At 39.0% G+C, this 27431-nt stretch overlaps 1 long non-coding RNA gene across 1 annotated transcript; it reads right to left on the reverse strand.

The window, feature by feature from the left end:
- Positions 1-528: 528 nt before the first annotated feature.
- Positions 529-27090, reverse strand: LOC121034651 (uncharacterized). Its single transcript, XR_005792545.1, has 2 exons — positions 26305-27090; positions 529-1215 (listed from the first exon to the last, which is right to left on the reverse strand). It is a non-coding gene; the product is annotated as an uncharacterized LOC121034651 (long non-coding RNA).
- Positions 27091-27431: the final 341 nt, after the last annotated feature.

Genomic DNA, 27431 nt, shown 5'->3' on the forward strand with positions numbered 1-27431 from the left:
AAAATACTGCAGCCTTAAATATTATGAAATGGTAGAGCTGACTGTAAATCCTCTTGAAAGTGTTTGTTTTCCTGTATCGCAATAAGCACAAGCCCCATGTAGCATGTGTAATGCCAAAAACAGACTTGTGCTGCTAAAGATTCAGAGAAAGATCTTGCACGTGCTGCTTGACACTGCAAAGTCTCCTTACAATAAATGTGACTACTTTTCCAACCCATGTTTCCTGGGTCTTTCCCTGCGAGCATCAACCTGTGAGTCATGGATGCTTAGATGAAGACAGGAGGAGACACCCTGATAATACAAGACTTGAGACTCTGCCGCCCAAATTGCAAAAGACAAAACTCCCTTGCAGAAGGGGCACTACATTTCATTACCGTGTCCACTCTTGGCTTCTCTTACAATGCCATATCCTCATATTTTTCTTCCAATTAGAAATTCATAAGGGAAATCTGTGTACAGAAAGGTATAATGAAGGGCACACTTTAGATCTTTTTTCCCAAGAGGACAGAGTGATCAGCCCCTGAGATCTTTTTTTTTTTTTTTTTTTTTTAAACAGTCTGGCTGGCTTTTAGGTGCCAGCACCAACTGCTGGTTAAATCATCTAATCAGCCAGGAGGAGGCCTTTTGTTCTCTTGCCTTTGTGACTACATTTTTTTTAACATTTAAAGTTGCCAGTAATTCCAAATGCAGTCTTATCACTTCTCTCTGATTTGTTTCCACGTGAACATAAAACTATTGTATCCAGATTAAATTATAAGAGGATGCATAAATGACCCACTGTGGTTAGACTTACAAATAACAGATATCTCCTTACAATGGTTTGAAAAGGAAATTTTTTTATATCAAGCCACAACAGGAAAAAATGCATCTCCACACTCTTTTATTACCTATATTCATCATCAACAACAATAGCAATGATTTATTGACTATCCACCAGCACCACTACAGGAATTCTGGGAGTTTGAAGTAGTAAAGCTAGGCCTATGTAGTTTATCAATTCAGAACAAGGTCAGACATTTGCTTACAGACACAAAAAGGCTTTTATGCCTCTACCCATTTATGAGTTAAATTTCTTTTTTTTTTTTTAAGTAAAGATAGGAAAGAGGTTAAAATGCAAAGCCGCTTTTATCCACATATAACTTTCTGACTTACAATAGGTCAAGCATCAGTGTTCAGGTTTACAGCCAGCTGCAGTTATGAAGCAGGTATGAGTGTCTGTAAGAAAAAAAATAAGTTATTTGATGAATCTCAAATAATACAAAATTTTTCATTGAGAGTATAAGAACTCATGATACCTAAATCAATATAAGAATCTCTTCATTTCTCCTCTTCTTGACCCTCTTTCAGGTTCTATTTTTGGCATTCTATTTTTAGATTTCTGCAGGTAATATGCAGAGAGGTATTGCTGAAGTAATATGATGTGCAAATCTCCATTAATTGGCAGAATACTGAAAATCAATTATTTCTTCCTTGAAAATAAAGGAAATTTGTCTAAGCAAAACTGCAGGAACTTCTGTAAGGCTTTCTGCTCCTAATCTCTTACTGAGATTTGAAGTATATAAATACAAATATTCATGTTAAGATGTTAATTAAAATGAAAAAGTCCCTATAAGAAATGTAGGGGGTGTGGCACCTGGGTGGCTCAGTCAGTTAAGCATCTGACTTTGGCTCTGGTCATGATCTCACTGTTTGTGAGTTTGAGTCCTACATCAGGTGAGCTGGAACCCCACTTTAGGTGAGCCCCATTTCTCTCTCTCTCTCCCCCTCTCTCCTTTTCTCTGCCCCTCAGTCACTTGCACCCTCTCTCTCTCAAAAAAAAAAAAGAAAGAAAGAAATTTAGGAAAAATGAAATGCTATTGAAATACATAAAAATAAAATCTATTGAATTTCATCAATCCTAAGAATTTGAATTCTCTATGAAAAATTCATATTTACAGTGAGTCAAAGTATAGAAATTGTGTCCAGATAATCTTAAGAGACATCCCATTCCTGTTTATATGATGAAAATATCTTGTATCTTTTAATGAAAATCATCTCTATATTGCCTTACTAAGTAGTTTACATATAGCCTATACATAGTCCCCAAAGATTTAATAGTTACTGTACAAATGCAGTAAAAAAAAAATCATGTTGGGGGTGCCTGGGTGGCTCAGTCGGTTAAGCTTGATTTTGGCTCAGGTCATGATCTCACAGTTGGTGAGTTGGAGCCCCGCATTGGGCTCTGCACTAATGGCATTGAGCCTGCTTGGGATTCTTTCTCTCCCCCTCGCTGTCCCTCCTTCTCTCTCTCTCAAAAATAAATAAATAAACTTAAATTTTTTTTCATGCTATCTCTGCTATTAGTACAGACATTATTATATTTGGGAGAGAAAAGTCTTTGCATTATGCATGCAGTTTTCGAAAATGGGTACAAAACTAGTATTAGGAGCCAGGTCTCAACAGAGACATGCAATATTTCCAACACCCATATCTCTGTATTTTCTGGCCCTTTTAAAGAACTGACATTTTCAGAATGCCCACAGAATAAAGAGAAGAAGTCAGACTGAGAGAGGGCCATTACGCATCACTGGCTGCTTGGAAAACCAACAGCTCCCTCAGTTTATCACCAGGATTAGGGCGTTAATGAAGAGCCTTCTGTGTGAATCTTCCTTGTGTTCAACACCCCTATTTGACCACTTCTATCTGTGTCTCTGGCTACATTCATCACAGTCACTGTTTTGTCTTATTAGAGCCATTTGAAATAACCAAACTCTGAGTAACCCCTACTAATTATTTGTGACTTTGGAAGATACAACCACTCTGAAGAGGTTCTCATTCTACCTTTAGCCTTAGCATTTTTCCCAGCAAAGAACAAACCTTATCTCCTTAATAGAATTTGTGTACATTTAGATGAATAATGCCTTCAAGGAACAGTTACACAACATAGGCTGTCTGAGACTGAAGACAGAGTCACAGAAATCCCTTAAGGTACAAAGTTTTCCCCTCGATCTGATGGCTTGTCACCACTTTTATGTGCATATATGTATGTTTATTTTCTAATAAACATTTTCATTTAGAGGTGGGCTTAAATGGAAAGTTGAATAGGTGCATGGAGGTCTCCAATAAGTTAAAGCATACATATGAAAAGATTATTTTAAATTGTATTTAATGTAGCAGAATTATTGAAGTTACTTTGTAGAATATATTTCAACACAGTATTTCTATCTCATTATTGATAATGCTCTTAGATGTTAGGATATTGAACAATTCCCTTGAGTTAATACAGAATTCTCAACACATCCAAAAGTCTATCTTGCCTTTGAAGCATGAGTTGGGGGATCTTCCATGTATAAGCTTAAGGTTATAAGAGCTGTTCAATTACTCCCTCCACATCCCTCTCTGAAAACACACATAAGCAGACAGCTCTAGCCAAGAGGCAGAGTAATTATCTGTAGACCCCACTATCAAAATGGAGGTATTTGCATTCAAGTAATCTAATAACCATTACTCATAATGAAGATGAACTGAAGACTTACTCTGTGCCAAGCACTACGCCACAAGCCTTATGTGAATTATTTTATTTAATACCCAAAACAACTTGATAAACTACCTACGATTTGAGGTTTAGAGAGTTTTTAGAGGCTTAGAGAGAACTGCCAAAATCACACAACCAGAAAAGAGTGGGCTACAATTCAAGCTCATACTGTTTTACCCTGAGCCCAATGCTCCCGTTATCCCACTTACAGCATCTGGATCAATCTCATATAAACCTTTAGAGCATCCTTACTTTTTTTTGTTTTTATGTAATTTCTATACCCAATGTGGGGCTCAATCTCATGACCCCAAGATCAAGAGTCATATGTTCTACCGGCTGAGTCAGCCAGTTGCTCCCCTTGGAGCATCTTTAAATCATTTCAGAGCCACATCTCTAATTCAGATATCAATTTACTTCCTCCAACACTTACCAAATATGGTAAGAAGGCATCTAGAACTAAACCAATAATCAAAATCAGAAGTAATAAGGAAATTTTAGAGATAATAAGGCACAAGTTGGAAGAATGGGAAAAAAGGGGACTTCTTCAAAGTAGCCATATGGCCTACCCATTGAGAGATGTATATATCCAGTTGCGTATATTCTCAAAGATAATCTCTATAATAGTTAAAACAAATGAATTATGTCTAATGTATCAACATGGAAAAAAATCTGAAAAATCTAGTTTGAAGATATCAAGTTGGATATTGTTATTTACTGAACAATATCAAAATCTTAATTTTTAAACCCATGAAATAATATTATGTATTGATATGGATACACACACATAAACAAAATGCATAAAACACTGATGGGAAAAAAAATAGGAATGCTAACTTCTGGGAGAATTAGAGAGTTATGGGCTAGGAAGAAGTGAGTAGAGGACCTTGACTATTTCTGTAATGTTGTATTTATTTAAAAATATCTGAAGTAAAGATGGCAAAATGTTCACATTCATTAAATGTGGGAGGTGGCTACATGGTATTTGTTGTGTTCGTTTCTATAGATTCCTGAATGTTTGAAATAGTTTGTTCTTTCAGCATAGTTTTCTGAATGTTTGAAATAGTTTATCATTTAAAAAAAAAAGGGAAGATGAGAGAATATAGTGTCTTAGTGGGGGAGCTATATGTAAATAGAATGTTTGAAACTTGAATTATAGCTGGTTGCAGATGTGGGGCCTTTGCTGGGCTGGAGAGGAGACTTAGATAACATCCAAGTTAGGGAGAATAAGAAGATCCCACCACCCTTCATCCTTTTTACAGACACAAACTATTGGCATAAACTGGATTACCAGACTTGGGATCCTCTTGGGAAAATAATTAAATCATGACCACAATTAGGTTTTACAAGTATACAACTATGTCTGATTCACGGGGGAACCTCAAATAAAGTAAGATAGAATGAGACACAACAGAAAATTTACCAAAGGGAGCAAGGTGTCTGCTGCAGTAAATTCAGCAAACGGACCTAAGGGTTGGAGGGTAGTGAATTCAACAGCTGCTGGCAGAACCCTGGTGGATTCAGGCATTCCTGCACCATGTTCGCGCCCCGCACGTCATGAATTATTAACAGCTCACAACTTAGAAACTTTGCGGCACAAGACTTCCCACCGCTCCCACACCTGATGAAAGAAACACTTTATTTTTCATTCTTGGGAACAAAATTGGCCAAGATATTAGCAGGGATCCCAAATGAGAAGGTGCTGGTGGTAGCAAAGTCCCCGCTTACCGGGCTCAAAGGCAGCTGCAACATCAGCTAGTTGGAACTAGATTAGTTCCAGGTGGAAGTTCTGGCTGTAGCAGAAGCAGTTCAGTTCAACTCAGAAGAAAACACTATGTATCTAACTCACTGTGCTTAACCAAGCCCGTTCTAGAACGCTTCGTCCTCACTGTAATGAGCAGCGAGGAAGTATTCTTGTCCTCACTTCGCAGAAGCACCATTGGCTGAGGTGCCGGAGACCAGAGCCGCACCAAGGCAGCGACGGCAGTGTGGTGGCATGCTGGCTGCAGTGAGGCCGCAGCACCCAGCCTTTCACTGGGCTCTGCAGCCGGACTGCAGTGGCAACAGCACAGTGCCACTTTTGCAGCTGTGGCGGCCCAGCTTGGGAAGCCCTAGGCTAGCCCGGACTCTGTGTGGACAAGTGAAAAGCATCTTGTGGGCAAATTTCCACAAGTCCCTGGAGGAGGAGAATTCCACAGGAACCCTAATGAGTAGGTGGGGCGGAGGGGTGCAGGACGATCGAGATGTGAATGCTTTTGTGCTCCCAGGGTGGGAAATGCGGAGATGTCCAAGGCACCGGAACTGGCTGCTGCAAAGGACGGCATGTTGATGAAACACTGTGCTTCAGACCAAAAGCCCACAATAAAATAAAACCCAAGTCTGAATTAGATGATTTGGCCTAATGTTTTTGCATCCCTCTAAGGCATGGAATCTTCTAAGATGATTTTGGTTAAAAAAAGAAGGAACGGGAAGGGGGAGGAGAGGGAGAAAAAAACTGCAAGTGATCAAATGTATCCACTTATGAATATGTCCTGGTGACAATCTCTTCAATTACACACAGTGAGAATACTGGAGCCTGTTTGAAATGGAACTTTTTGTAAAGGCTGGAATTTAGTCTGAAACCTGAGGTATGAGATGAGAGGGGACAGCATCCCTACAGCAGGAGCAACTAAGTGTATTAAATCCAGGTGAAAAGAGCAATAATCGTGACCACACAGACAAACGTAAATCTAAAAATGCCCCGTAAGTCACCCCCCAAACACTCATAAGCCCACAGCACAAGATGTCTGCAATGTATAAAGCATTCGGATATATGAGGAAGAAACAATAATCAAAGTGAGAAAGACAGGGGTGGGGCAGACACCTGAGACCGTTTGATGCGATGCTGAGAACTGTCCAGCAACCGTATGGCCACTCAGAAAGGGAAGATGGTCATCCTCCTACGTGTGCTCTATGCTGAGATGCATTTTAGCCAGTTGGTTTATTGAAAGTGTAGGTACACTTACTCACCCAGCACTTTGCCCATATCAGGAATCATGCTGTCTTCCCTGAGAGATCCCCCTCTGGCTAACTGGTCCCATCTGTTGATGACTGAGAGAGCAGCAAAGGGAGAGTGCAAGCTGACCCCAGTGGGCCCAGCCTCCCCAAAAGGGCATATGGGACACACGTGGGCTGTGTCTACCTTCCTGAGTCTTGCACAGGTATAAACACACAGGCGTCACAGAGAAGGATCACATGGGGGCCAGGAGAGACGCAAGCATGCTGCGTCCTGCTGTCAAGGTAACAACTACCTTCGATTCCTGGCAACAGGATCCTTCCGGACCTGCTGTCAGAGAAACTAAGGGATTAGCCAGACTTCTCCCACTGGGGAGGTCACCGCCATCCCGAGGGCCGATCAATACATTAATCCTCCCAGAGAGGGTCGATGTTGGCATCGTAGAGGCAGGAGAGCCGACGGTCAGCATTTATATGTTGTGAAGGACACAGCCCCACAGTTCTCACACCTTACACCTTCTCACTGACTCCACTGCAGACTTAGAGGGCCCACAGAGGAGTCTGCCTCCAGAAAGCGCCACATGATGTCTTGTCAGCCTTCCCTCTGTGGAATACGATCCATATGCAAATTGAAGAACTCCCTTTTTGGTGAAATTTGAATCCTATCATCTTAGGACTTGACGGTTCAGTGATAATTGGAGATCATTCTGACTAGGGATTTTTCAAAGAAATAGCATACCTGAAATTCAAAGCACAAAGAGACATATCCCTTTCCTTTATTATAGGTATCCTACCACATTGCTTGTGTCTCATGTCTCCCCTGTCTCAACCAAATAAGAGGCTTGCAGTGGAAATGCCTAAACTTTTAACACCCCAAATGTCCCCTCTTTTCCCCAGGAGGATCTTGTAAGCAACAATGATCACAATTCTCTCAGCTACCAAACAACAAACACTGTTTTCCTGCTTTCCTGGTTCCCTAAGATGACTGCCAAGCCCTCTGAGACTCTCACCCTTGCCATAGGGATACCCTGAAGTTGTTGAAAAATAAACATTATGTCACAATTCCACCAAAGCAGGGAATAACTTTTCATGATTTCAGTTTTAAAGTGTAATATAATCGGGACACCTGGGTGGCTTAGTTGGCTGGTTAAGCGTCCGACTTTGGCTCAGGTCATGATCCCACTGTTCGTGAGTTTGAGCCCCGCGTCGGGCTCTGTGCTGACAGTTCAGAGCCTGGACCCTGTTTCGGATTCTGTGTCTCCCTCTCTCTCTGCCCCTCCCCCGCTCTGTCCCCCTCTCTCTCAAGAATAAATAAGCATTGGGGCGCCTGGGTGGCTCAGTCGGTTGGGCGGCCGACTTCGGCTCAGGTCGTGATCTCACAGTCCGTGAGTTCAAGCCCCACGTCGGGCTCTGTGCTGACAGCTCGGAGCCTGGAGCCTGTTTCCGATTCTGTGTCTCCCTCTCTTTGACCCTCCCCTGTTCATGCTCTCTCTCTGTCTCAAAAATAAATAAACGTTAAAAAAAATTTAAAAAAAAATAAATAAGCATTAAAAAAATAAAAAATAATTTTAAAAAGTGTAATACAATCCTAAAGCAGCAATGCTTTCTTCCAGTGTTCCCGAGGTTTTCACGAAAATATCCCTTTGAGATTTTACTTGCAGGTTCTCCCTAGCATTCAGACAAGGATCCGTGGGAACTGGACAGAGCATGAGCTGAATGAAGAATGCCTTGATATGCCCCCAAATTACCCCTCCCAACACAAGGCTGCCTGTAGCTCTTATCCCTTTAGGATGAGTCACTGCTGAGCAGGCTGCTCAGGTTGCCATGTAGGTGGGCTCGTAGAGGCCCTGTGAATTCAGGAGATCCTGAGACAAAGACCTCCCAGAATGGCCAAACCTGGAACAAACACAGTTAGGGTGCAAGCTGAGATCCCCCTACTTTATTTCCAAACATGGACATCGTTCCATCAAGAAAAATGACACTTCCTCACAAGGGAAGACAAAACTATCATTAAACAAGGGAGAAGGCATTTAATTAGGCAAGAGCAAAGATCTTGCACATGTCCGTATTTATACACCTGAGAGAGGACTAGAGTGTACCGAGGAAAACCAGAGTCAGAGAGTTCATAGTTTGAAAAACTCTTCCCTTGGGGCGCCTGGGTGGCACAGTCGGTTAAGCGTCCGACTTCAGCCAGGTCACGATCTCGCGGTCCGTGAGTTCGAGCCCCGCGTCGGGCTCTGGGCTGATGGCTCAGAGCCTGGAGCCTGTTTCCGATTCTGTGTCTCCCTCTCTCTCTGCCCCTCCCCCGTTCATGCTCTGTCTCTCTCTGTCCCAAAAATAAATAAACACTGAAAAAAAAAAAAAAACCTCTTCCCTTAGGTGACCTCTCTACTAAGAATCAAGGCTTTTCTATAGTCAGATACACAGCATCAACAAGATGTATGACCTTCATTCATCCCTTTTAACCACAGTTTCCCCAACTGTGAATATCAAAGGGATACAAACTTTTTGAGAATCTGATAAAAGCTATAGATACCCACTCCCCCACCAAAAAAATAAACACAAATGCATCCAAATACAATTTTGCATGTAATTTGGAAAGGAGAAATTCACAAACCTTAAAATCCAGATTAAGCGCCCCTGAACTAGATGGTTTCTGAGATTTCTTCCAACTCTACCATGAGTTTACAGAAGCCCTGGTTAGACTTGACAAATTTAACACTCTCATTTTTCTTTACTGCCTCCTAAAAACTCACACACACAAAAGACAACAGAAAAATAATAGGAAATGAAGAGATGGTAACAGAATAACTGGCGGTAGAAAGCACCCAGACAAGTGAAACTGATTTGGCTGAGCAGAGATTTAAGTAGCGCCCAGAATTCATTCAGCTCCCCACCCAGAACACTGCAAAATTGAAGGCTCTGGCACCTGTGAAAGCAAACGTGAGCAGTGAAGTCAATCAAGTTTTACTCTTTTACGCAGGCTCTACCAAAGCCCAGTAACGAGTTTTGCATTCTTTTTTTTTTAAAGGAGAGTCCCTAAATTTTACAAGTTTATGCCCCACTGATCTTGTATTTGTCCCTCAGTGTGGCTGAAACAGAAAGATTAACTGAGTCTTTATTAGAAAGTTAGAGCCCAATGCCCTTCCCCAACCCATATAATCAGGGAACTCCTTGACTGAAGACAGATTTACTAACTTGAGATATTGAAAGAGTGTGTCTCAGCTATGGTCAGGGATGAGGGTCAGTTTGAAATAGAGGGTATTAAATGAAAATCTACATGCTGAATTGTGGAACCCAGGACCCCTCCCTCCATTCAGCTTCCAGATGCTGACAGTTAGTTGTCTCTGCGAGAGGTTGGAGAATTCTCTGAAAAAACTACAGCAGGTGGCATTCCTGAGCTCCCTAAAAGAAGAGCTGGGTCACTGTCCAATTATTGTATGCTAAAACCAACCAGAATACAAGCCTGCGAGCTTCTCGTCATCTATAACTCTCTTCTAAATATGAGTGGACAGGGATGCCTGGGTGGCTCAGTCGGTTAAGCGTCTGACTTTGGATCAGGTCATGATCTTACGGCTTGTGAGTTCAAGCCCCACATTAGGCTCTGTGCTAACAGCTCAGAGCCTGAAGCCTGCCTGGGATTCCACGTCTCCCTCTCTTTCTGCCCCTCCCCCACTCGTGCTGTCTCTCTCTCTCTCTCTCTGTATATAGATACAGATATAGATGATATATAGATATAGATATAGATATACATATACATATACATATACATATACAGATAGCACAGAGCCCAATGCGGGGCTTGAACCCACGAACCGTAAGACCATGCCCTGAGCAGAAGTTGGACACTTAACTGACTGAGCCACCCAGGCGCCCCTAGTTTCTCTAGTTTCTTATAGAATCTTATCTTTTCTTACCAAGATTTTCCAAATAATGGGATGAAAAGAAGTCCTAGTCTATCTGAACATGCATTTTCCTGAGACTTATACTTGGTTAACATAAATATGCTTGTACCGATTTTTCTAAATAATGTATATTTAGTCATTAAGCATATTTGCAGGATAGTAATTCTTTTGTCTGTTATTGTATAGAAAACTCTTAATTATCTTTTTTTTTTTTTTTTGGAAGACACCAAGGGAATGCAGTATGAGAAAAAAATAAGAGAAGGATGATCCTTAGCAAATCTTGCTTTCAAATTCTTAGGCATCATTAAGCCAAACAGAAAATAACAAAACCATCTGCTACAAAGCCCATTTTTTTTCTTATTTACTTTCCCCCCCATAACCAAACTTTCCCAACCAAAACATTGATCCTCTTTAACTCAAGGAAAGTATAAAAACAAACACAAGCAAAACAGTTCCAGCAAGTAGCTTGCTCATTAGGGTGGATAATGAAAAGTTGAGTATATATCTTATTTTTTTTTAATGTTTATTCATTTTTTGGAGACAGAGAGAGACAGAGCACCAGCAGGGGAGGTGCACAGAATCCGAAGTAGGCTCCAGGCTCTGAGCTGTCAGCAGAGAGCCCGACACAGGACTTGAACTCACAATCTGCAAGATCATGACCTGAGCTGAAGTCAGCACTTAACCAAGTGAGCCACCCAGGCGCCCCAAGTATGTATATTATTTTGATCCTTATCTTTGTCTAGCTAACAGAGTATGAGGAGTAAAAAAAGATAGAAACCAAAATTAAAAGTATATACCCTGAAAAGTCCAGGACCAATTTTCATTAACCAACTTCATACAGAACTTTCACCATACGCTGTTATATTTAATTTTTTTTAAGTTCACTCTTGGGGCGCCTGGGTGGCGCACTCGGTTAAGCGTCCGACTTCAGCCAGGTCATGATCTCACGGTCTGTGAGTTCGAGCCCGCGTCAGGCTCTGGCCTGATGGCTCAGAGCCTGGAGCCTGTTTCCGATTCTGTGTCTCCCTCTCTCTCTGCCCCTCCCCCGTTCATGCTCTGTCTCTCTCTGTCCCAAAAATAAATAAACGTTGAAAAAAAAAATTCACTCTTATAAAACATTTTATAAAAATAAATAACTACTGGGGCACCTGGCTGGCTCAGTTGGTGGAGCATGCAACTCTTGATCTCAGGGTTGTGAGTTTGAGCCCCACACTGGGTGTAGAGATTACTTAAAAATAAAATCTTTAAAATCAATAAATATAAATATAAATAACTACTAATGCTAAATGACAAACGCATTCTTATGTGCCACAGAAGAGTTAAGTATATTACAGGGGGGAAAAAAAACCTATACGTTGAAGTGCCAAGGAGAAAAAGCAGATTCTTTTATCCATTCAAACAATATTTATCAGGCATCTGCTCCATTTTCTAGATGCTATTCTAAGCACTGAGAACACTGCGGCAAACACAACAAGCCCCTGCCCTCCTGGAGTTTACATTCTAGTGAAAGAAGATAGACTATAAACAAATATATAATTTGACAGGTGGGATAGAAACAATTAGCAAACATGGGGCGCCTGGGTGGCGCAGTCGGTTAAGCGTCCGACTTCAGCCAGGTCACGATCTCGCGGTCCAGGAGTTCGAGCCCCGCGTCGGGCTCTGGGCTGATGGCTCAGAGCCTGGAGCCTGTTTCCGATTCTGTGTCTCCCTCTCTCTCTGCCCCTCCCCCGTTCATGCTCTGTCTCTCTCTGTCCCAAAAATAAATAAACGTTGAAAAAAAAATTAAAAAAAAAAAAAAAAAAAGAAACAATTAGCAAACATGAAGCCGGTAAAAGGGAATAGTGGGAAACAGGAAGGGGATGTTAGTAGATACGTTAGTCAGATGATGTCTGCTTAATATGATGATTTTTGTTTTTTAGTTTATTTATTTTAGAGAGGGAGTGCACAGGGGAGGGGCAGAGATAGGGAGAAAGAATCAGAAGGAGGCTCTGCGGTGTCAGTGGGGAGCCCGTCACAGAGCTCACACTCACAAACCACAGGATCATGACCTGAGCCAAAACCAAGAGCCCTCTGCTCAACTGACTGAGCCACCCAGGCACCTCTAATATGATGATATTTGAGCACAGACCTGAAGAACTGCTGGAGACAGCCTATGTGAATAGATCCAGGGGACAAGTACCCTAAGCAAAGGCGATCCGCAAGGGCAAGGTCTCTGGGATAAGAGTGTACTTGACCGATTCAAGGAACAGCTGAGGCCAGTCAGCTGCAAAGTGAGCAAGGAGGAAGGTAGTAAGAAGTGAAGTTGGAGATCATGAAGTACCTTATGGAGCACAGTGGTCTTTTTTTCCTGTCTCTGATTGAAATGAGAGACAGAAGATGAGATTTCCCTTCCTCTACCCCACTGAAAAAGTCAGTCCTTTATTTCTATCTGGGATCAAGTGGAAGGAAGGAAAGGAATACATTACAGGAACCACAATGCCAAGGAAGGAACAGACTAGTCCTGATGAACAACAGACTGCTTTGAAACCTACTTCAAGATCATAACATGTGACTCCTGCAATTTTTTATCTGAAAACATTGTTAATAGCAGGGTGACATTCATGATTTCCTTCAGTCTAAATTCAGTAACCTTCTATTTTCCCATCAGGTGAAATAGAAACGCTAGTCTAAATTCAGCCTAATCATGGTGCTAATAATAGCACACACGTGAAAAGCATCTCTGAGCTACAGATGCCCAATTTTTGCTTCTGAATTGAGCCTTGTTACATGTCCTCCAGGTTCAGGTTAATCCCCATCCCACTGTGAGCAAATTTTAAGGAAAGGCACTGACACTATCTGAGATCTGGAACTCAGAACAACTACCAAGCACGAGCCAGGCAAATGTGCCAGTATGTAGTAACCTCATCATTCACTAGAAAAATTTGCTGTATTTTTAGCAATCACTTCTGAGAAACTCATTTTCCCACATTGAGGCTACTAGAACAATTTTCCCACAGAACTTGCACAAAATTTTACCAGCTAGTTTATTTTTTTAATTTATTTTTTAATATAATTTATTGTCAAATTGGTTTACATACAACACCCAGTGCTCATCCCAACAAGTCCAGCTAATTTTTTTAAATCTCATAACCTTTTACTTTTCCTCCCTTCCTCCCTCTCTCCCTCCCTCCCTTCCTTTCTTCCTTCTTTCCTTTTTTTCTTCCTTCCTTTCCTCCTCCCTCCCTTCCCTCTCTCCCTTCCTTCTTTCCTTCCTTCCTTTCTTCCTCTCTCCCTCCCTTCCTCGTAATAATCATAGCATCCTGGCCCTAAATGGTCTCCTTTAGAGATGAAGTCTCTCACTGCTTTAGTAAAATAAAGACAAAGACCTTTTACCATGCTTAATTTTAGTGGTAAATTAGGCACAAAAGAACATCTGTTTTGAGCAATATTAAGATTGCACTGTACAGCTCAAGTCTTCTTGGTGAATTCTCTTTCTAGTGAAATACTTTTGTGGTCATTGCCACAAAACAGATGAAGAGTATTTTGTCCTTCAAAATGGATGCCAGTCAAGGAGCTAAATGGGAGTTCCTGCTGCCTCGAGTCTCAGCCTATCCTCTTTAGAGCTACTACCACTAGGTCCTTATCTTCCCAGACTCACTGGGATATGAAGACTCTCATTTACTGTTCACAATTATTGAGAAAAAAACAATGTAACAGAAATTTAAAATGTGATGATGTCACAAAACATTTTTAAATTCTATCTAGTTCTCTTAGCCTCAGCAATCAGACAACAAAATGAAATAAAAGGCATCCAAATTGGCAAAGAAGTCAAACTTTCATTTTGCAGATGTCATGATACTCTACACGGAAAACCCAAAAGACTCCACCAAAAACTGCTAGAACTGATACATGAATTTAGCAAAGTCACAGGATAGAAAATCAATGCACAATAATCGGTTGCATTTCTATACACCAATAATGAAGCAACAAAAAGAAATATCAAGGAATTAATCCCATTTACAATCGTACCAAGAACCATAAAATATCTAGGAATAAACCTAACCACAGAGGTAAAAGATCTGTACACTGAAAATTATAGAAAACTTCTGAAAAAAAATTGAAGAAAACACACAGAAATGGGAAAATATTCCATGCTCATGGATTGGAGGAACAAATATTGTAATGTCGATACTACCCAAAGCAATCTACACATTCAATGCAATCCTAATCAAAATAGCACAAGCATTCTTCACAGAGCTAGAACAAACAATCCTAAAATTTGTATGCAACCACAAAAGATCCCAAATAGCCAAAGTAATGTTAAAAAAGAAAACCAGGGGCGCCTGGGTGGCGCAGTCGGTTAAGCGTCCGACTTCAGCCAGGTCACGATCTCGCGGTCCGTGAGTTCGAGCCCCGCGTCAGGCTCTGGGCTGATGGCTCAGAGCCTGGAGCTTGTTTCCGATTCTATGTCTCCCTCTCTCTCTGCCCCTCCCCCGTTCATGCTCTGTCTCTCTCTGTCCCAAAAATAAATAAACGTTGAAAAAAAAATTAAAAAAATAAAGAAAGAAAAAAGAAAACCAAAGCTGGAGATATTGCAATTCCATACTTCAAGCTTTATTAGAAAGCTGTAATCATCAAGACAGTATGGTAATGGCACAAAGACAGACACAGAGATCTATGGAACAGAATAAAGAACCCAGAAATGGACCTACAAATGTATGGCTAACTAGTCTTCAACAAAACAGGAAAGAATATTCAATGGAATAAAGACAGTCTCTTCAGCAAATGGTGCTGGGAAAACTGGACAGCAACATGCAGAAGAATGAAACTAGACCACTTTCTTACACCATACACAAAAATAAATTCAAAATGGATGAAAGACCTAAATGTGAGACAGGAAACCATCAAAATCCTACAGGAGAAAACAGGCAGCAACCTCTTTGACCTCAGTTGCAGCAACTTCTTACTTAACATGTTCTCCAAAGGCAAGGGAAACAAGCAAAATGAACTATTGGGACCATGTCAAGATAAAAAGCTTCTGCACAGTAAACAATCAATAAAACTAAAATGCAACTGATGGAATGGGAGAAGACATTTGCAAGTGACATATCAGATAAAGGGTTAGTATCCAAAATCTATAAAAAACTTACCAAACTCCACACACGAAAAACAAATAACCCAGTGAAGAAATGGGCAGAAGACATGAATAGACACATTTCCAAAGAAGACATCCAGACGGCCAACAGACACATGAAAAGATGCTCAACATCACTCATCATCAGGGAAATACAAATCAAAACCACACTGAGATACCACCTCACACTGGTCAGAGTGGCTAAAATGAACAACTCAAGAATCAATAGATGTTGGCGAGGATGTGGAGAAAGGGGAACACTCATGCACTCTTGGTGGGAATGCAAACTGATGCAGCCACTCTGGAAAACAGTGTGAAAATTCCTCAAAAAATTAAAAATAGAATTACCCTATGACCCAGCAATAGCACTACTAGGAATTTATCCAAAGGATATAGGGGTGCTGATTCACAGGGGCACACGAACCTCAATGTTTATAGCAGCACTATCAACAACAGCCAAAGTATGAAAAGAGCCTAAATGCTCATCAACTGATGTGTATACAGACATACACACATACACACACACACCCATTGGGGGGTAGGGAAAATGGGTGATGGGCATTGAGGAGGGCCCTTGTTGGGATCAGCACTGGGTGTTGTATGTAAGTGAATCACAGGAATCTACTCCTGAAGCCAAGGCTACACTGTATGTTAGCTAATGACAATAAATTATTAAAACAAAAATCCACCTAGTTCTTCAGGTAATAAATTCTTGTCCTATACTGTCATCTACTTGGAGGCAAGCAAATCTGTCTAATAGCACCTTTCCTGGATTTTCTATCAAGTATTTGTTGAGCATTACTATGTTCCAGGTATTATTCTAGGTGCTGAAGATACAGCAGTAAACAAAAAAAAAAAAAAAAAAAGGTAAAAATTCCTGCTATTGTTTCCAGTGGAGGGAAACATACATTATAAAATTAAATAAGTGAAATACATAGCTCAGGAAATTGTGTTGTTGGAGAAAAATAAGCCAGAAAAAGAAAATAAGAAGGACTTGGGGAAAAGTAGATGCAGTTTTAAATAGGTGGTCAGGGAAGGCATCACTGAAAAGATTCATTTGAACAAACTGGAAGATACATATAAGATGCCCTTTCAGAAGCATTTTGACTTCATGTCATTTCTTCTCTAAAGACATATTCTCTGTGGTGGTTTTAAGGAAACATATTTTTGGCACAAAAACAGACACACAGACCAATGGAATTGAATAGAAACCCCAGAACTAGACTCACAAACGTATGGCCAACTCATCTTTGACAAAGCAGGAAAGAACATCCAATGGAAAAAAGACAGTCTCTTTAACAAATGGTGCTGGGAGAACTGGACAGAAACATGCAGAAGATTGAAAGCAGACCACTTTCTCACACCATTCACAAAAATAAACTCAAAATGGATAAAGGACTTGAATGTGAGACAGGAAACCATCAAAACCCTAGAGGAGAAAGCAGGAAAAGACCTCTCTGACCTCAGCCATAGCAATTTCTTACTTGACACATACCCAAAGGCAAGGGAATTAAAAGCAAAAATGAACAACTGGGACCTTATGAAGATAAAAAGCTTCTGCACAGCAAAGGAAACAACCAACAAAACTAAAAGGCAACCAATGGAATGGGAAAAGATATTTGCAAATGACATATCAGACAAAGGGCTAGTATCCAAAATCTATAAAGAGCTCACCAAACTCCACACCCGAAAAGCAAATAACCCAGTGAAGAAATGGGCAGAAAACATGAATAGACACTTCTCTAAAGAAGACATCTGGATGGCCAACAGGCACATGAAAAGATGCTCAATGTCGCTCCTCATCAGGGAAATACAAATCAAAACCACACTCAGATATCACCTCATGCCAGTCAGAGTGGTCAAAATGAACAAATCAGGAGACTATAGATGCTGGAGAGGATGTGGAGAAACGGGAACCCTCTTGCACTGTTGGTGGGAATGCAAATTGGTGCAACCACTCTGGAAAACAGTGTGGAGCTTCCTCAAAAAATTAAAAATAGACCTACCCTATGACCCAGCAATAGCACTGCTAGGAATTTACCCAAGGGATACAGAAGTACTGATGCATAGGGGCACTTGTACCCCAATGTTTATAGCAGCACTCTCAACAATAGCCAAATTATGGAAAGAGCCTAAATGTCCATCAACTGATGAATGGATAAAGAAATTGTGGTTTATACACACAATGGAGTACTACGTGGCAATGAGAAAGAATGAAATATGGCCCTTTGTAGCAACATGGATAAACTGGAGAGTGTGATGCTAAGTGAAATAAGCCATACAGAGAAAGACAGATACCATATGTTTTCACTCTTATGTAGATCCTGAGAAACTTAACAGAAACCCATGGGGGAGGGGAAGGGGAAAAAAAAAAAGAGGTTAGAGTGGGAGAGAGCCAAAGCATAAGAGATTCTTAAAAACTGAGAACAAACTGAGGGTTGATGGGGGTGGGAGGGAGTGGAGGGTGGGTGATGGGTATTGAGGAGGGCACCTTTTAGGATAAGCACTGGGTGTTGTATGGAAACCAATTTGACAATAAATTTCATATATTAAAAAAAAAAGGAAACATATTTTACAGCCTGTGGATCACTTTACATAAATTCAAATATGCTAGCTCAAAGATGACCACTCTCACCATTATTATCTAACATTGTTCCAGAGGAGATAATAGCCAATGAAACTGGCCATTAGAAATTAGGTATAGGGGCGCCTGGGTGGCTCAGTCGGTTAAGCAGCCGACTTCGGCTCAGGTCACGATCTCACGATCCGTGAGTTCGAGCCCCGCGTCGGGCTCTGTGCTGACAGCTCAGAGCCTGGAGCCCGTTTCAGATTCTGTGTCTCCCTCTCTCTCTGCCCCTCCCCTGTTCATGCTCTGTCCCTCTCTGTCTCAAAAATAAATAAACGTTAAAAAAAAAAAATAAATTAGGTATAAACATAGCAAATGAGGAGGTAAATATCACAATTTGTAGATTATCTATCAATTGCTTCACTTAAAGGCAGGGCGGTAGGGAACCAATTACAACCAAAAGAGAACTCAGCAGTGTGAACAGTTACAAAATTAATATACAGACTTTAGTTGCCTTCACATGTATTAATACAAACAACAACCAGTCTAAAAATACAAAGGAAGATAAACCCCATTTACAATAAGAAACAAAAGATGGCAAATACTTAGGAATAGATTTGACAAAAAAATGTGCAAGAACTATGAAGGAAATTTTGAAAAACACCACTAAAAAGTACAAACAACCATGAACACATGAAAATTAGTATCAAACTCATGATTAGGAAGATTCAACATCATGAAGATAGCAATTCTCCTTAACTTAGTTATATAGATTTAATACAATCCCAATGAAAATACCATCAGAATTTTTGTTGGAAAAATAGGTAAGTACATTTAAAGTGCATATGCAAAAAGAAAGAAAGCCAAAAGACTTTAGAAATATTTTTATATCTGAAAATATAAAATTAATAATAAAAGGGGAACAAGTCTACTTTATTTTTCTTTTGAAACTTAAACAAATAAAATAGTGTGGTGCCACTGAATGAGTGACAGGTGAATAAAACATAATGGGAGGTCTAGAAATAGACATAAATATATTAGGGAATTGAGTATAAAGGTGGCATTGCACATCACTGGGAGAAAAAAATGGATTATTAAGTAAATGATTTTAGAACCACTAGGTTAGTCATCTATAAAAAAAATGTATGTCATATCCTTTATACTAATATAAACTTTTGGTACGTAAAAGTTTTAAACTTAAAGCACTAGAAATGAGAAAGAATTTTGCAAAAGTAGGTAGGGTCTTACTTACTAAGTATAACACAAAACCTGGAAATCATTAAAAACTGATAAATTCAGATACATAAAAATTTAAAATTTCTGCATGGCAAAAACTTTCGCAAAATTAAAAAGCACACACACAACAGATTTTCAGCAAGTATAGAAAGAAACATCCATACATTGCTGATGGAAGTATAAACTGGTACCAACTCTATTGAGAGCAATCTGGTACTCTTAAATTTTTAAGTGTATGTATCTTCGACTCAGAAATTCCTTCTAGGATTGTATCTCATTTGATGCATGTGAGAAAATATATGTCCAAAGATATTTATGAGGTATTATTTAAAATATCAAAATATTGGAACAATTGGGATATATCTATATGATGGAATTATATGCAACCTTTGAAGAGTGAGCTCCAAGAAGAATGATTTGAAGAATCATTGAGGATGATTTGAAGAACCTTTGAAGAATGATCTGCAAGATCACAATTATCTTCCCTTAGCCCAGGAGCAGAAGCAGAGACCCCAAAACCCAATGGATTAAGTGTGAGATAGAAAAAGTACGGATGTATGCTTCCAGTTGTTTTTTTGATTGTTTTTTTTTTTGTTTGTTTCTGAAGAATAAACATGCCTGAAGCTGAGATCAGGGCAAGTGGAGATGGAGAACAGACTTGGATGGAGTCCAGGACTGGAGGTCCTTTCAAAGTGGGGGTGGGAACTTTTTAGTTCCAGGAACAAAAAGGACTCAGTGATGAGTTATTCTTAGTGTGGACCTCACACTGATCCTTTGCCTTGGACATTAACTATTTTACCAACCTGGATACTCTTAAAACGTTCCTTGAAGAGAAAGTGGGACTTAATGTGGTGACTTTGGACATCCTATGTAGAGATAGATAGCTAAAGGAAAATTCTGTCCCCTGACCAATGTGGAATTGAGTGGAACAATTTGGGAATTTGTTTTTAAGAAGCAATGGATACCCCACAACTGTTAGATATGTCATCCCAAGGAATCTGAACATACTCCCAATTCTCATGATGTCTTCTGGGAAAAGCACTGTTAAAAACAGCTGTCCTGATGAAACTCATTTATAGTGGTGGGAATCAGAATAGTGGTTATCCTTAGGAATAGGTAACATAAGGGAGGGCATATCTGAGAGCCTTTCATAGTACTGAAATGTTCTCTATTTTGATGAATGGTGGTTAGATGAATATATACATACTTTAAAATGTTTGCTTAAAACTTGCAAGCTTACTATATATAAACGTACATGTACCCCAATTTTTAGGGATATCCTTCTATTCGAGCACAACCTACGTGGGCCTGGGTTATCCACATTCCTCTTTCTCTCCCATAAAGAATAAAACTAATCTATTCAGCAAAATTTCAATGCCAGACAGTACAAATGCAAAGTCACAAGGAAAACAGAAACACAAATATATTTAGCTGACAGAGAGATCAAAAAAAAGTAAATAGTGACTGTGGCTTCATCAAACATTTACAGAACAGTACGGGCCACAACAAAGTAGCTGATAATGAAGATATATGTTAAGATTATATTTGCTTTAGGGCAATTTATTTTCAAATTTGCAATTGGTTTTAAAGTCTTCATTTAAATCTTAACATTTTGTTATGAGATTACGATAAAATTTTGGTAAACTGTGGGTTTAGAAAACTATAATCTTTTAATGCTTTAAAAAGTACTGTTTAAAATTTTTGAAAAACACTTTCTCAGTTCTGAGATTTTTGCATTTGCATTGCCCTACAGTCCAGGAACAGCTGCCAAACACTCTAGTGGGACTAAGAAAATAAAGTTTAATTCCTTTTCACACTAAATTTTCTTTTCTCTGCATGTATGGAATACTTCTCCACTCTCGGAAGGTGTTGTGATTTGCTTCCTTTAATACTGGGTCTCTGCTTGTTTCAGTCAAAACCAAAACACTCCCCACTAACCTATTCTCATTCCCCTTCTCAAAAGAAGTAAATTTTGGCAGAAGAGTAAAGAGCAAAAGTAAGTCATAGGCCAAGGGTGACCAAAGTCAATGACCTCCAGGGCAAACCCACTAAGCTCCCTCCTACCAGAAGCCACAATTTGAGGGGTGTGGGATAAGCAAAGTAACAGCAAAACAAACTGCTACAAAGAAGGAGGCTGCTGTAGGAAGAAGGTGCTCATCAAATTCACCCAACAGCACCATTTTGTCCCATCAGCAGTAGTACCTTCTGTAAGGATCCTATGAATTCTGAGCTCATAGCAATAGGAGGCCAAGAAATAATCAGACATCAAAGAGAAGAACTTGATAATATTAATAGCAATTACTCCCAACTTTACTTATTTTTCTTTTTGAAAAAAAAAAATGACAAGGAAAATACAGAATTTATTCCAGCCCTGCCAAAATACATCTACCTGAAATTGTTTCTATTATTTATGAATCAAAAACTCCTTATCAGTTTTTATATTTTCATCATCTAACCATTTTTGTAAAGACTTTACACCTTTGAATCCTCCAGAATAAGACAGCTGTGTTATTGTGGAAAGGGAATTAAACCTAGATCCAGAATATCTCATTTGAAAACCATGGCTTTGCCACTTAGGAAATATGAAATAGGAGAGAATACCTGACTTCACAACACTGTCATAAGGAGAAAAAAGTTTTGTACCCTGTAACAACCTATACAAATGTAAAGTATGAGACAGGCAGCACTAAGAGGAAAGAAGAGAGGCTTAGATCCAAAGAGATCCTGGTGGCTCAGTCAGTTGAGCGTCGGACTTCAGCTCAGGTCATGCTCTCATGGTCTGTAAGTTTGAGCCCTGCATTGGGCTCTGTGCTGACAGCTCAGAGCCTGGAGCCTACTTCAGATTCTGTGTCTCCCTCTCTCTCTGACCCTCCCCCGTTCACGCTCTGTCTCTCTCTGTCTCGAAAATAAATAAACATTAAAAAAGAGAGAGAGAGAGAGATCCTGGTTCAAATTTCAGTAGTATCACTTTGACCACGTAAGTTCTCTGAACTCAATTGCCCCGTCTGGATTGTTACAAGGATTAAATATTAACTTACAGAAAGCCTCAGTCACTTAACAGACATCCAATAAATGACAGCTATTATTTTTAAGCTTTTTTCCCTTTCCTTTAGTCATTTTTCATTCATTTATTCAACAGTTACTGAGTAAAAGGCACTGTGCTAGGGTACAATGTTAAGTAAGACATATACAACTCCTATTTTCATGGAGTTGTCCTCTAGCAGTGGGCACAAACAAAATTAAAATATAATTTTATGGGGAAAGTATAGGGTCCTAAGGGAACCCAGAAAAGAGACATTTAATCTAGTCTTAGGTTAGTACTGCAGAGGCTTCTCGGAGAAAGTGACACTGCACCAAAAACTGAAAGATGAATAGGAATTAACAAATGGAGGAGAGGTGATAAGGGAAATTTTCTAGGCAAAGACATGTACAAAGACCCAGAAGCAAGAGAGATCACGTTTGTCAAAAAATACCTCAAAATACCTACCAACACATACCCTCTGTTCTGGGATTAGAATACAAATACTATCATATAAGTCTTTATGACCTTTCCATGTCCACTGACATGTCTTTCAGCCTTTCATCTGATAAACAACCATTTCTCCATTGTAGACCACTGAAGAAAATTTATTTTCATCAACCAAAATCCTATCACAACCGATCACCATTATCAAGTATAAATTCCTGGTTATGTGGTCCAATAATTCACAACATCTATCCTTATTCCAATCTACTGTTACTATAAGCATAGCCTCAGACTAGATGATGATGAATAAATACCACTCTCCACTCTCAATGAGTTTAACAGTCCAATTAGAAAAATAAAATATAAAATAGATTATGCCATAAAACAATATGTGATTAAATATCAATCACAAGTGAACCATAAATGTAATAGCCTTTGGTTGGACAATAAATGTGACAGAAATTTAGACAAGGATAGATCATGATAAAAATCTTATAAATGTCAGTGCAGCTCAGGAGTATTTTTTCACATCATTCAGTGAGGCCTGTGGACTTTTATATACAGACACTGGTAAGTTCATTTGTTTAGTCTTTCAACAAATATTTGAGGGTCTCCTGTTATATGCATGCAACAGGTACAAAGGCAAAACAAAGGTCCTACTGTACAGATCTTGTATTTTTGTTGGCAGAGGAGGCAATAAACAGAACAAAAAATAAAAAACTTTACATGTATATCTTATTCAATCTTTGAAACAACTTCACCAAATAGGACTTATCATCCTCCTTTCACAAGAGACATGGGATGTCAAATAATTTGTCCAAGATCAGAAAGTCGTGTAGCCAAAATTTTAACCTGTATCTATCAGACTGTCAAACCCACGTCCAATGTGAGCCATTCCACTCCAGTGCTGAGACTTCCATTTCCCTGAACCACAGAGATTGCTGGAGGCTTCTGTGGTACATGGTTCGTCCTGAAATGGTGTGTCCAGGATATAGCCAAGTGATTCTCATACTCTCCCTCCCACTGAACTAGGTTGTGAGCTATTTCTTACTCCTGCAGTGTTCTTTCTCCCATCTGCATTGCTTTCAATTGTGATTTCCACATCAATGTATATATCCGTGGGCTCCATTCTATGCAATTCCCTTCTCTGCTTTTAACATCTTCAACAAATTCTCCATTCATTTTCCTCATTCACCCCAAATACCAGATTCCTGGTATTCCTCATTCACCCAAATTCCTCATTCACCCAAAATACTAGATTATAGCACTGTACTCCCCTTCAAAGTTATGGCACTAATGGGCAATGTAGCAACTGTGCTATGTTGGAAGGACTATTGTCTTTGGACTTATACCTATTAACAATTGCTCTACCATGAAGCAGTTAAGTGCCTGGTCCTCTCCTACACTATCTCATTTCATCTTTTCAATAACACTGTAAATTATTAAAAACTGTTCATATTTTACAGATGAGGAATGAAGGTTCAGAGAGGCTGATTACTTGTTGAAGGCCAAGGTATAGTAAATACACGTCTTCCCATGTGCTTCCTACTATAACATGCTGCCTCCCACCTAAAACTACAGAAGTCAAGGAAATGATCATTTGAAAGATCTTTTAGGGGCACCTGGGTGGCTCAGTTGGTTAAGCATCCAACTTCAGCTCAGGTCATGATCTCACAGTCTGCGAGTTCAAGCCCCGCATTGGGTTCTGTGCTGACAGCTCAGAGCCTGGAGCCTGCTTCAGATTCGGCGTCTCCCTCTCTCTGCCCCTCCCCTGCTCATACCTCTGTCTCTCTCTCTTTCTCTCAAAAGTAAATAAACATGAAAAACTTAAAAAAAAAAAAAAAAAAAAGAAAAGAAAGATCTTTTATAAGATCCTTTCCGGTGCAGACATCATGTAGGCATCCTTTCTACAGAGCACTTTCCAGTGATCCAGTCTCTTCAAATCCTGGCTTTGTCACATGCAAATTGGGACCACGGTGAGCCTCAGTTTTCTCATATATAAAAGGGAATACTACTATTTACCTCACAGAGTTATTGTGATGATTTAATGACAAAGTATGTAAAAGTCCTTTGCAAACAATAAAGCAACTTACAAATAAAATGTTCCTTCAACTTCTTTTACAAGCCTGTAAAAAATCTCGTCTTTGAATTTGCCATTGTAAATTGATTCCCCTTTATATACATATACATATATATATACACATGTATATACATACACATATATACACATATACATATGTGCACATATATACATGTATATATATAATAAACATAAATTATAAATTATAAATCAGTGATATATATACATATATACATATATGTATATATATCACAAATCAGTGATACATATATATATGTATATATATCACTGATTTATAATTTCAGATTTAGGGGGTGCCTGGTGGTGGTTCAGTTGATTAAGCGTTGAACTCATGATTTCAGCTCAGGTCATGATCTCTGGTTCTTGAGTTTGAGCCCTGCGACCGGCCGTGTGCTGACAGTGCAGAGCCTGCTTGGGGTTCTCTCTCTCCCTCTGCCCCTCCCCTGTGCGTGTGCATACTGTCTCTCAAAATAAATAAACTTTAAAAAATAATAATTTCAAATTTAAATAGAGCAATATATCCACAGCTTTTCCTACTAGGCAAACTTGTTTTACATTACCACTAAGACTAACCTTGCAATATAAGTTTTCCTCAAATTCTTTTAGAAATGGAGGAAAATAGTCAACTTTGGAACAGCTATAAGAAAATGAATTTCATCTTAAATGTGCAGTTATATAAATTAAAATGGCCTGCAATAGGCCTAGTTTTCAATCAATTTTCTTATAGTTTTATTAAAAGTTACACATATATTTAAAATGCCAACATAATAGAAAACATTCATTAAGCACTTAACATTTCTTAATCCATTTAATAAAATTCTTCAGTTATAGGAAAAGGATAATTTAACAATCAAAGAAAAGTTTAACAGTTAAAGGAAAATTAGTGTAGAAACTATAAAACAATATAGTCCAGAGAAAAACTATAGAAAGTATAGGTAAAATAGATTAAATTTTATTACCTATAAAATGCCGACACGTATGCTCATTTAAAACTGATCCATGGGTATTATATTATGTCCCTTTATTCATGTAAATGGAAAATTAGATCTCTCTATTTACCTTCCATTTAGTTAGCTTTCAAATTCATTTTAGTATGTTAATCTTAAAGTCTGTCATTTCCAGGATTGTTTTTGTGCTTCTTTCCTTGGCATTCATATTGTTTGCCTTTCTTTTCCAAGAATTTTATTCTAAAAAGCACATAAAAATGTGTGAGCAAATACATATGTGTGTGTGTACATGCACAGTATTTGCATCTTTTTCTAAATTAATATTTCTCTTGACAATATAAATCAAATCAGGACAGAAGGTTCATCCCTTCCTCACCCCCCATTAAGGCAAAAAGGTGGAAATAAATGTCTTTTGTACTGCAAAAGCCCATCTCATTAAATGAAAACTCTTAGTGTTTTACTTACAGCTAATGTCCTTCAAACTGCTTTGTGGTGATAATGTTTTTTCAGCAATGACGTCTGGAAAATCAAAGAAATTCAGTTTTCTACCTTTTAAGCTTCTTATATCTCTCTGAATGATGCAGGCTCAAGAGTTGCCAAATGAGATGGGCAAAGGCAGCCAAACAGGGCTTCCTATCCAACCTAAAAATAGCAGGTGGTGGTGGGCAGATATACCATTTCTCTCTTGCTCTTTTTTTTTTCTTTTCCCTAAAGCTAGGTACCATAAATACGGCTTATTCAATATTAAAACAGTACGAAAAGAACTATATTCTCTCTTGTCCTAATCTCTAAACATGTGGTCAGTTAGGAAAATTTGCACATTTTGCTAAGGAAGATGAGAAAGTCAGGGCAAAGCTATATTCTGTATTTCTTACAGGAAGGTTTCCTTCCATACCCAATTTCCATTTGTTCTGAAAGTAAATCAGACCATAACTTCTGGAATCAAGAATTGCCTTTGCCTGTTGGAGAACTTTGAATAGTAACTATTAACATGTGTACGTTTTATAGTTTAAAAAGTCTTGTCACTGATTTTATGTTATTGGCTCCTTACAACAAGCTTATGCTTTGGAAAGGTTCTAGCATTACAATTTGAAAAATGAGACAACTGAGGCTCACAGAAGTTGTAGCTTGCCCAAAACTATCCAGATTAAAAAAAAAAAAGGTAGATCTTCTGTTTTTCGATTCTACTTTTGTGACACACACACACACACACACACACACACACACACACCTCCCTAAAGATTCCAACATAATGAAATTTAAGGTTTTAACTTGTAAAGTTTCACACATATGTACATATATATATTATAAAATTGATATGTATATCAATTATGGGGAAAAAGTTTTCCTTGGATTAGCGGTCCTTTACAATTCAAAAGTTTAAAAAAACATGAAAATACGAATTTACTAATGATATTAAGCATAAAATGATTTCTTTGAAGAAATTCATTTTTCAACTTATTATCACTTGTGCTTGCTTTAGCAGCACATATACAAAATTATTATCATTTAACAAAAGAAATTAAATAAGGAGTTATGGGCATTTAAGCTTTGTTTGTTGAAGATGGGAGCAAAGAGCCTAGAAGGAAATA

The sequence above is a fragment of the Herpailurus yagouaroundi genome, unplaced genomic scaffold (genome assembly GCF_014898765.1).
Source record: "Herpailurus yagouaroundi ecotype Mexico unplaced genomic scaffold, PumYag 28, whole genome shotgun sequence".
Taxonomy (NCBI): Eukaryota; Metazoa; Chordata; class Mammalia; order Carnivora; family Felidae; genus Herpailurus; species Herpailurus yagouaroundi.